This window comes from Tachypleus tridentatus, chromosome 10 (genome assembly GCF_004210375.1).
Source record: "Tachypleus tridentatus isolate NWPU-2018 chromosome 10, ASM421037v1, whole genome shotgun sequence".
Taxonomy (NCBI): Eukaryota; Metazoa; Arthropoda; class Merostomata; order Xiphosura; family Limulidae; genus Tachypleus; species Tachypleus tridentatus.
The window spans coordinates 146,690,733-146,703,403 of record NC_134834.1 but is presented as its reverse complement, the minus strand read 5'-3'; the positions used below and the strand labels follow the sequence as shown (position 1 = coordinate 146,703,403).

The 12,671-nt window shown below is 34.0% G+C and overlaps 1 protein-coding gene across 8 annotated transcripts in view; it reads right to left on the bottom strand.

Moving 5' to 3' along the window:
• Positions 1-12,671, bottom strand: part of LOC143230553 (uncharacterized) — a 114,840-nt gene that overhangs the window by 53,175 nt on the left and 48,994 nt on the right. The window lies entirely within an intron of this gene.

Genomic DNA, 12,671 nt, shown 5'->3' with positions numbered 1-12,671 from the left:
TAGTAATATCTCATGATAATAACCTCGGTAATAAATATGTTGTTCAAACAGTCTCGTGATAATAACTTGAGTAAACATATATTTCAAACAGTCTCCTGATGACAGTCTGAGCAAACATGTAGTTCAAACAGTCTCCTGATAATATCATGAGTAGGTAAATATGCAGTTCAAATATCTTCCTGATAATAATCTAAGTAAATATATAGTCCGAAACAGTTTTCTGATAATAATCTGAGTATATAATATACAGTTCAAATGGTTTCCTGAGCGTAATCTGAATAAATAAACGTAGGGCTCAATTAGTCTCCTGTGAATAGTCTGTGTAAACATGTAGTTCCAACAGACTCCAGATAATATCCTAAGTAAACATTTATTTGAAAGTGTATCCTGATAATATTCTGAGTAAATGAGAAGTTCCAGCAGCCTCCTGATAAGTCTAAAAAACATGCAATTCAAAAGTTCAAACAGTCTCCTGATAATAGCCTGAATAAGTATGTAGTTTAAACAATTTTCTGAGACCTTTACATCACTTTATATGTTAAATGGTATAACTTACACTGTAAGTGTTAACTTACACTGTCTAGAAGTAGATGTTATGAATTGTACAAAGGCCAAAGAATTAGTGAAAAGTTTAAAAAGTATCGGCAGTGGAACAAAGTTAATATCACTCAATTAGTGTTTCTCTAGGCACATCCTCGTATGGATAACCTTTCTTATCAGCTTTAGCTATTTTGATGGTTGTATCTCATCTTCAAATGGCTGATCCTTTTTGTAGTATTTTGATTTCCTTTTCACATTTTTAAACAGATGACCCTGTTTTGTACTTTGACTTTTTTTGTAGATATTACACCAATATTTGTTAGTCGGATTTTTTTTTCTTTCCAGATATCACGTCTTGAAAAGGTTAGTTTTGTTTCCTAACTTTGTGGTTTCTGTCGGGTGTCTTTTTTATTTAGTAGTTAACATAATATAATAATGTTTAGATACAACATTGGACCATTTCAGCTGTCCCAGCTTCTAAGCCAAACTAAAAAAAAAAAAAAAAATAAAGCCAACACTTATCACTGATATATCTCTCAAGATTTCTTTTAAATTCATTCAAATTTACTGCCCATACAACATCAGAAAGCAACCCATTCCATAGGCCAACCACCATATTTGAAACATAAGATTGTCCTAGCTTAAGATAGTTTTTACCTTGCTTTAATCTATATTTGTGTCCCCTTATTCTATAATTCTTACTGTTAAGTATAAGATATGTCGATGAAATTCCTTTTACAATCTTAAACTTTTTGACCAGATCCCTTCTAACTCTTCTTTTTTCAAGATAAAACAATTTTAAGGATCTCATTCTGTACTCAGATGACAACCTCTACATCCTAGGTACCATTTTAATAACCTCCACTGAAACCTTTTCAAAAGTCAATGTCTTTCTTAGGTAAAGAGCACAAGAATGAACACAATACTCCAAATGTGGCCTAACCAGCGACTTATACAATGAAATTATAGCCTCTTTAGACTTGTATTTAGTATTTCTGTGAATACAACCTAAAATCTTATTTGCTCTATCTCTAGTAACAGCATGCATCTTGGATGGCTATAGAGACTGATCAACCATTGCACCAAGATCCTTTTTTCTTTCATGATGCTGTTAAGGTTATTCCCATCTAAATTAGACTTATAATTCAAATTATGATAACCCATATGCGATATCTTGCAGTTATCATAACTATAATCCATCTCCCATTTATTTTCTCAACCCAGTAAATGATCCAAGTCCTTTTGTAAAGCAGTATCATCTTCTTCATAGCCAGCAACACCGAAGACCTTGATATTATCAGCAAATTTGAGTAAGTTAATGACCATTCCTTCATCTATGTTATTGACTTAAATCAAAACGAGAGCTGGTCCTAATACTGAACCCTGAGGTACACTACTTGCAACATTAATAATTTATAAAAACCCTCTGTTTTCTTCCATCAAGCTTTTCTTTCATCCAATTAGTTAACTTATTCCCAACACCTATAGACAAGATAAGTTTCTTTACAAGCCTTTTATGTGGCACTATGTCAAATGCTGTCTGAAAATCCAGATACACCAAATGTACACCCTCACACTCATCTACAAATGCAGTAATAGTTTCAAAACATGTCAGAAGATTTGCAAGGCAAGATTTTACCTTAGTGAAACCATGTACTATCTGATAAAATTCTAAACTCTGTTAAATAACTTTGCAAAGTATCTTTTATCAGACTTTCCAAAACCTTTCTCACAAGTGATGTAAGACTAATAGGCTTATAAGTAGTGGAACAGCTTCTATTACCTCCCTTGAAGATAGGAGTGACATTAGCTAATTTCCAATCTGTTGGTACTTGTCCACTATTCAAGGATTTAAAAAATTGTAGCAAGTGGCTCACTTTTCCAATCCTTGACTTCCTTTAAAACTCTCAGGGAAATATTATCTGGCCCAGGAGTCTTATCATTCTTTAACCTTCCCAATTTTATTTTAAGAAACTTGAAATTTATGTAGTTGTCTTGTTCAACATTGGTTTCATCTGTCAGTTGTTCAAGATGAGGAATACTGCTTAAGTCTTCATTAGTAGAAACTAAAGAAAAAGCTAAGTTTAATAACATTGCCATTTCATAACCATCAGATACAAGCCTTCCTTTATCATCTCTAAAGGGTCCTATCAGCATCCTAACATTTTGGTTACCATTAATGTACTTCAAAAAATCCTTACTGTTAATTTTTATATTTTAAAGTCAATTTTTCTCATACAAACTATGTACTAATTTCCTGTTTGACCAACTTTCATCATCTTCTATAGTTCCAATCAGTTTAAAATCTTTAAATTTGTGATGCTTTTCTTTCATTATGTTTTTTATACCCTTTGTGAGCCAATCTGTTTGTTTTTTTTTACTTGCAGCTTCTCTTTACTTTCTGTCAAGTATATATGTATATATATATATATGTTTTAAATGCTGAAAAATAGTTCGAATGTTCCAAAATAATTCAGCTGCTCAATTCACAACAGATGATTCTTGCTGCATCCCTTCAAAATTGGCTTTTTTTTTAAATTTGGAATCAAAATATCATTTTTCCTGATTTACATATTGCAGCAAAACAAACCTCATAAACGTTTTTTTTTTATTATTATTTTGCGCAAAGCTACATGAGAGCTATCTGTGCTAGACATCCATAATTTTATCAGTGTAAGATTAGAGGGATGGCAGCTAGTCATCACCACCCACTGCCAACTCTTGGGCTACTCTTACCAACGAACAGTGGGATTGACAGCCAATTATAACATTCCCATCGCTGAAATGGCGAACATGTTTAGCGTGACCAGGATTCAAACCCGCGGCCCTCAGATTACAAGTTGAGTGCCTTAACTACCTGCCCATGCCAGGCCACCTCATACAGGAATGATCACCTGCATCTGAAATTTCCACAGTTTACACCATCTCAACCGTTTCTACATTAGAAGTTAACAATAAATCTAAAATAACATTATTTCTAGTAGGTCCCTTGCCCAATTGGTGAAGAAATTCATCTTGAACAGTTTCCACAAACATTACGCCTTTATGATTTGTCTCTAGCATTTCCAAATTAATATGTCTGAAATCAAATTAAACTATAATTATGATTTCGTTAACAGTTGAAATCTTAATCTCACTAATTTCATCAGTTTTCATCTGGTGGTCTGTAACAAATTTCTACTAAAAGCGTTTTTACTTGATATCCACTAACAGAAACTCAAATGATTTCAATCTCCTTGCTGTTATCCTTAATATTTTCAAGTTCAACAGGATGTAATTCATCTTTTACATACAGAGCCCCTCTCTTTACAATTCTGTCTTTATTAAAGTACTTAGATCCTTGTATTTTAATGACATTTCTGTCATAAAAATCACCTACATTTAACAATATTTCAAGTATTCCCATTATATCAAAATCTTCAATTATTACCAGTGCTCTAAAGTCATTTATTTTATTTCTTATATTTCTAGTATCGCACTAGTAACAATTAAGTCTATTCTTATAACTACTTTTACAGTTTGCTTATGCTAAACTTTCTCCTACATCACAGTTTTGTTTCACTTGGTTTATCTTTACCCTCACCACTATCTAGTCCTAGTTGAAAAGTTCCCTTACAACTGAGTTAATAGCCCTTGCAAACATGCCACACCATTTATACTTAAGTGTAAACCATCCATTCCAAAAAGTTCCGTCCTCCAACTGCATTGATACCACAAGTCTAACCAGCTAATCCTTACATATTTATTTCAGCCTAGCATTTAGTCCTACTGACCTATTCAACATTTCATCTCCACAATTAATTCAGGCAGTGTCCCTGACACAATTAATTTGTGGCTTTTTCCTTTAAATCCTTTAATTAACCTCTTGCACTTATTAATTGACTCTTCCTTATATGATCAGCCCCTACTTGCACAACAAACACTGTTTTGTTGCCAGTTTCTTTCGTTATCTCTTTCTCTGTCCGTTCTCTCTCAATAAGTGCTCCTGGGTAGCATAATCTAACTTTTTCTCCTTATTTACCCCACAGACTATTTATCTACATGTTATGTGTGCTTAATAGAATAAAATTGTTACAATTAAGTTCACTACTTTTAACCCCCCCCCCCCAAAAAAAAAAACCTACACTTTCCCTGTACTTAAACAAACAACAAAGTGTGAGTTACCAACTCCACCAAGGTACTACATGACCACTAACTTCATTAATGTACTACATCACTAGTAACTGGAGTTACTAACTTCAATAATGTATTACAGGACCACTAACTGGAGTTACTAACTTCAATAATGTATTACAGGACCACTAACTGGAGTTACTAACTTCAATAATGTACTACAGGACCACTAAATGGAGTTACTAACATCACCATTAACTGGAGTTACTAATATACTACATCACCACTAACTGGAGTTACTAACATTACCAATGTTTTGCAGGACCACTCACTAGAATTAGTAATTTCATCATTATATTACACGCTCAGTCACTGGAGCCACTAACTTCACCAATGTACCGCTTTGTGAGTTTCAAATTTAAAATAAAATATTTGAATAACCCATACAGAAAAAAACATGGAAACTTTAGAAGAGGAATTTGAACTCAGGACATTAATATTAATGTAGTCAAAAAAGTACTAGTTGTAGCTACTATGAAACACTTGACATTATTAATAAACTAACAGATCGTTACCCTTAACGTATAAAGTTAGTACCCCTAACAACGAACATGATGGAGTAAAAACATTAGGGAATTTAGTCGCTTTGAATCTTGTAGGCCTGAAACTGAAACCTAAGTTTTTTTTATTATCTAGCTATGTATCGTGTTTTTTTATTATTTAGCTATGTATGGTATTTTTATTGTTTAGCTATGTATCGTATTTTTTTATTATCTAGCTATGTATGGTATTTTTTATTATTTAGCTATGTATCGTATTTTTTATTATCTAGCTATGTATCGTGTTTTTTTATTATCTAGCTATGTATCGTGTTTTTTTATTATCTAGCTATGTATCGTGTTTTTCATTATCTAGCTATGTATCGTGTTTTTTATTATCTAGCTATGTATTGTATGTTTTTTATTATCTAGCTATGTATCGTGTGTTTTTTATTATCTAGCTATGTATCGTGTGTTTTTTATTATCTAGATATGTATCGTGTGTTTTTTATTATCTAGATATGTATCGTGTGTTTTTTATTATCTAGATATGTATCGTGTGTTTTTTATTATCTAGTTATGCATCGTGTTTTTTATTACCTAGCTATGTATTGTGTTTTTTTATTATCTAGCTATGTATCGTTTTTTTATTATCTAGTTATGCATCGTGTATTTTTTATTACCTAGCTATGTATTGTGTTTTTTTATTATCTAGCTATGTATCGTGTTTTCGTGAATATATTCCGTTATTTATTACATGGTTTTCTCCATCAACCAGACCAACTAGATTCTCTTAAATTATTATTATCAAATATTTGTACTTTTTCAGGATCTCTTCCTTTTTTGCATATTATGTCACCGCATAGTTCTAAGGAGAAACATTAGCATTGAAATAAATTGGCTTAGTTGTGGGTATACCAGAAAATGAAACTTGTAGACATTCCAGGATAGTTTTATTCCAACAATTCTTAGTTGCACCAAATTCTCAAGATGACAAGATATTTATGAAATCTCTCCCCAGGGGTAAAGGGGAGGTTTTAGACTCAGTACATGACGAAAAAGAAACTCAGTTATTTGAATACGAAAACTTGTCTCGTCACTCGTTACATGAAGACGGAAATCCGCATCGTCGTTTAGTTACGAAAGCTTGATTAAATACTTGACGATAAAAGCTCGCCATATCATACGATTCTTTGTTTGTTGAATTTCATACAAAGCTACTCAAAGACCATCTGCGCTAGTGTCCCTACTTGAGAAGTGATAGACTAAATTAGAGTAATCTAGTCAACACCACCTACCGCCTATTCTTGTAATATTCTTTGTCAACGAATTTGACAATCACATAATAATGACCCCACAGCTGAAAGGGCAAGCACGCGATAAAATTTTGAACTCGCGATCCATAGGTTACGAGTAGAGCGACCTAACTGTCAAGCCACGTACTTCAATTTATTTGAGGACATAAATTCGCCTATTTATTTCACGACTAAATTGTTTTTTCTTCGCGAGACATTAGACAAAAATATGACAAAGTTATTGAAATGTAAATATTCGTAGCCTGCCATATAACTGGGAGTATTCAACATGAAATATAAGTTATATCAAACATCATTAAAATTCGAACTTGTGATTTTAATAAAACATGCTGCTAAACAGTACAACTCTCTTTAACGTTGAATGAATGAATTCGTGCCTAAATAGAGTTTCGTTCAATATTACTTGCCATACTTTTCAACGTCTTGGCCCTGTGAAGTTTGTTATCGACCAGCTACCTGTAACAGTTGTCCCTAATTTTGAAGTGAACATTGGCTACTTGTGATAGCTGTCTAAATTTGAGCTGATAAACTAGAGGGAAGGCGGCTACGTATTAACAACGCCCACCGTCACTTCAATCGAATAGTAGAATTTCACTGTGACTCTTATAACACACCCACGTCCCTAAAATTGAGGAGCATGATTTTATGGTAGCGGAATACGAAACATGAACTCTCATTTTCACATCCTTGCACGCTCACCACTGGGCCACAGACAACCTGAATCTGTAGAATAAACTGTCTCTTGTTTAGATTTCGAATCTTAAGGTTAGAGCAAGATAAGAAACAGATGTTATATACCAATGTAGATACATTGGAAAAAGTATTAATTATCATTACACAGTATGTATAACATTATTGAGTCTTGCACTTGTTGACAGTATCTGCATAGGTGATATTAATTATTCCAACAAAATTGCAAATATTTCTCTAAGACTTCAATATATCTAAACATTCAATGAAATATAAGGGAGTCATTACTTATAATAATACAGTAATATAGTAATGCAATAATGTTATAATACAAATAATAATACAGATTTAAAAAAATTAGATGAAACTTAGCTTCGAGAGGGTTGACATAATTTTGCTCTTAATTTTTACTATAAAATACTGTGAAGCGCCCTCTGTCTGTCTTATTTTTTCATCACCAAAATTATAGATAATAATTAAAAGAATGATTAGTAGCACTAATATTAATAATTTTTAAATACCCACGTAAATAATGTTACGTCAACTAAGTGAAGAATAACCTATACCTTTGGAAACAATGCCTAATTTAAGTAACAGATTCAGAACTTAGAAATAAATATGTATTTAATGATGTTATTTTTTGACAGACCTGACAAAAGCTAGTCAAAAGCAACAGGTGATTTCTTTCCCGTTTCAGTGTTCATTACATAACAAATACTTAATTATCTTACTTAAGTAATAATATGGAAAACATTGCTATAATAGTTTGTGCATTATGAATTTTATAATATTTCCTTATTGTTCCAGTTAGAAAATTTGAAACAGTTTTAACAATCAAAATCCACTAGCAATTCTTAGTGGCGCTATTAAATGACCAGTTGGTTAGGGATCTTGACTCGCGCTCTCAGGGTCGCAGGTTCAAATTCCCATCACAAATAACATGCTCGGCCTTTCTGCCGTGGGTGCATTATGATATGACAGTCAACCCCATTGTTCGCTGACAAAAGTTGCCTTGTCTTTCATTACTAAATTAGGAACGGCTGGGGTCAGGTAGCCCTCATGTAGCCTAGCGCGAAAAAAAAAACAAAAGAAAAAAAACATTATTAAATATAATCCAATTTGCCACATTTAACAGCATCTTTTAATAACATACGTAAGACGTAATTCCAAATGGTTTTCTATTACAACTAAGATCCACTGTTATTCTTACACTTTTAATTAATACAAACCCACAACTGACTGCAGACTGTAAAAAGGAGTGAGACTGGAGACGTTGTAGATATAAGCACAATATTAGCACACAATTTTGGACTCTTAAATAATTGTCCATGACTCTTAACTGGTTTCTGATCTGTTTTTGTGGGTTTTGTCTTGTAGGTAAGATATCCTCAACGCTTTTGGGTGTTGTTATCACAGGGATGACCGTTGGATTACGGCTGGAGTGCGATGAATGTTTTATATTAACAAATCTTAATGTGCGTGTGTGTGAATATGTATGTGTATAGCACTGTGCAAACGTATCAGAACGCTTCAATAATTATAATTTCACGTATTTTACAAATTAATCTCAGGGTATTATTAGAAAATTAGCACACAAATAATGTCTTTTAAGGTTTTTAATACCAATATTTAACGTGACCACACGGGCTATCAATGAAAGCAAGCATAATATCTTTGCACATTGTGTCTAGATGTTTTCTGGTTTAATTTCTTTCTATTTTCTTGAAGCTGTACAGAGACATTCTTTAGTACAGTTGGTACTCTTATCGATAATGGAGTCCAGCGGGGCATTTATTCCAGCAATTAGAATCGCTGGATATCACCTGAACTTTAAAGTAATGTCAAATGAGCTTGACATGCCTTTAAAGTATGCAGTCATCAGCTTGCATTATGAAATCCTGTCCACTCATCTTCTTATTAGAAGTAACAGTATAATGGACTAGAATGCTATAATATCTATCTTATTCCACGAGTCTAATAATTATTTTCAGATATCGCACCTTAAACCACCAGTCATCTTTTTGGTTTTGCAATTGTTTTTCCAAACTACACCTACATTATGTAAGGATTTGACTTTGCTTCTGTCAAAGGTTGTTTGATCTCCTCTTTTTTACCATTTCAGAGAGAACATCCTCAGTATATTACCTGCACTGAACGATTTTATTGAAAAAAATCCCTTTTATATCTACAAGAAAAACTCAGAACATGAATATTTCAAACTTATGGCAGTATTTAGTGGTACATAAGTTAAAACGTAATTATGTGTGACAATGTTTAAACTTTTCAAGTCTTATGCATTCAGTCACTTATGACTGTGTTGATTCTTTAGTCAATGTTGAAATTAGTTGTTTATCATATAAAAATATCCAGGTAGAGTAAACAAATCAGTCTCTTGCCAAATTCTCCCTCTTTCAAACACTTTAAACTACAATGTTTTATTTCACAGACATGCTCCAATTCTGATATAACAACGTTTATATTCTGTGCTATCATGACCACGTTTTTACTTATGGCACAGACGAGAAAGGGTGGTGATAAGAACTTGGTCTGAGAAAATGATAGTTTGGTAGAAGCCTTCTTGAGCTTTCTTCGGCCATAGTGAGAGAAATATCTGCGTTATCGATCCGTGGACCAAGAGGTGAATCACGCCTTGCTGGGCAATTCTTGGCACCACTAACAATCTCAAATGGTCATACTCCATATGCAGGAAAATATGACAGTAGAGAAAGATCGTGGTAATAACAAGTATTATATCTTTGTTGTCGATAGGTCTTCGGAACCAAGAGTTGAAGAATGAATATGTCGAGACTTTAGATTTTCTCTTTTGGACTTCTGGAACCTCATGAACAAGAAACCTCGTCGCAAGACACTGTGTGGAGCCAAAAAGAGCTCAGAAGAACGGTGGGATACGTTCCATAACCACAGAAGAGAGGCCGAGAACATTCTGGAAAGTAATGAAGTATCCATTACCATAGGTCAAGTCATCCCTTTATGATGTTACTCAAGAACACCATATTCATGATGATGTGCATTTATCTGGACCTTAAGATTCCAGACAATGTCAGATGCTCGAGGACACTATGGGATTTGACAAGAAATATGATCATAATGAGTTCTTGATCAATAATGAAAAAACAACAGAACATTACTGTGTACCAGAGTGCTAAACTAACTGGTTCAGCAATGAATACACTGAGCAAAAGTGGTTGTTTCTAATCTAGGTTCAAGCACTGGTATGGTGCAAACATTATCAATCACTCTTTATTTTGCGTGAAGCAAAATACAGTTCTGCAACAGAAACTGTCCAGTGCCTACCAGACTGAAGAGTGAATTGTGTAGTGCACATTGTGAAGATTACACCAGTTTCTCCTAATGTGCAAACATTATTTACTATTGTATTACGGATGTAGTCATGTACATTATCAAATTCTACTGAAGTGGTAAAACGAACGCAAAAAGCATGTTTTCTGTACAAATATTCGCACTTTCGTATACAGTGTGAGTAAAAGTGTTGTAGAAGTAATAGTCCATGACTATAGCCATTTGGTTATCTTTTCAGTTTCAACTGAATATTTCTAATATGAGGTTATGCAGTTTAGTTGCAATCACGGTGTTGCAGTCATTGTGCGACATCCAAGAAAGATTTTGGAACAACTGAAGTCTCAAGCTGAGGATTATAAAACGTATATACATTGACATTTTGTGGCCGATTTCTCTAAGATGGGCGCAACACTGTGTGTGTAAACTTAATATGGACCACGTTTTGTATAGAAATGAGGACGAGAAGCTACATTTCAGTTTCAAGTGCTCTTTGGTCAAATAAGCGACAATGATGACAATTTTCAAAATTATTCACTCATCCTGGATACAGATGCCAACGACAGTGGAATAGTTTAGTTTTATTACTTGTGAAGGAAGGAATACAATGTGTAAATATATATTCCAAATGTCCCTGAATGCACTACTGTGTCACAAAAAAAAACTGCTTACAGGTGTAGTATCTGTCAAACCATTACTACCATTATTCATATGGTAGGTAGGTCATCATTTGAATGTGCCATGCATCAATGAAATGTCTGATGAACTTCCAAATCCACGTAAGAGTATGACTCACGTTATACAGCAAAGCCTATTTCAGCTGCATGGAAAGTATGCAGGATTATCACGCAATCCATGATATCACACCTGTTTGTTGAATGTTCAGATCCTGGGCATTATGCAGTGGATAAAGCCGTGACAGTAGCAATTACATGAAATATAAAAGAAATGGCAAGCACATATTTGGGTAACAATCTTGAATGACCAATTGGAAACTTTGGTTGGAGAAACTGACAGATCCAAAGCTGGCATGGATGCTACTTGTGTGTGGCAATGTAGTGTGAAGCCATAGTAGTGCAACTGAAGGATCCAAAGCTGGCATGGATGATACTTGTGTGTAGCAATGTGGTGTGAAACCATAGTAGTGCAACTGAAGGATCCAAAGCTGGCATGGATGATACTTGTGTGTGGCAATGTGGTGTGAAACCATAGTAGTGCAACTGAAGGATCCAAAGCTGGAATGGATGCTACTTGTGTATAGAAATGTAGTGTGGAACCATAGTAGTGATGTGTACAAAAACTGGTATTTTTATAGTCAGTTATGATTGCATAAAATTATACTATGTCATTATGAACCATTACAATGTGGAAGTCAACTCGTGATGCAGCTAGTGGTCCTCAGAGATTTGCATTATGTTGTGCACTATAACACTGTATATGTTGGTTTTCTGCCAACATTCACGCAAAGACTGCTCTTAGTGCACTTCTCAGGAGAAACACCTGATGCACCAGGAAAAATTGAAACAAACAGTGGTAGGTTTTATTCTGGAAAAAATCATCATGTTCTTGTTGTTAACAATTACTTTACTAAGTATGCCAAAGTGTATCCACTGGATGGCATGTTATTACAGTCTGTCACAGATGTCTTGGGTAAGAAAATGGTTTGAGGCATCAGAATTTATCTACATGGATCAAGGCATTAAGTTTAAGAGCCAGTTGTTTGCAGAGATGTGTCGAGTGTTGGGATAGGTGAAAACACGCATTTCACCACATCATTCTCAATCTAAAGATATGGTTGAAAGGGCAGTGTTGGCTGTGAAGTACATGTTTACAGTTTTTTAACCCTCACTCCACTGACTTGGATAAGCACTTATTGTTTTTTATATCATTCAATTGATTCCCCAAACACTTTGTTTGGACAGTGAGTAAAGTTCCTGACCAATATAGGCTTTGCCAGCCTGATAAGTAAAAGAGGCTTTAATGGAACAAAATTTAAGCCTGAAACTAGATGTGATTGTGTTACACGCCTGTAGCATTGAAAAAATATAGTTGTGGCTGATCTGGTACAACTCACTGAAGTAAAGTACAAGTTACACATAAACAAGTCTAAACTCTATATTACTGATGAAAAGCTTAAAACCTGGTAACTTTAGGA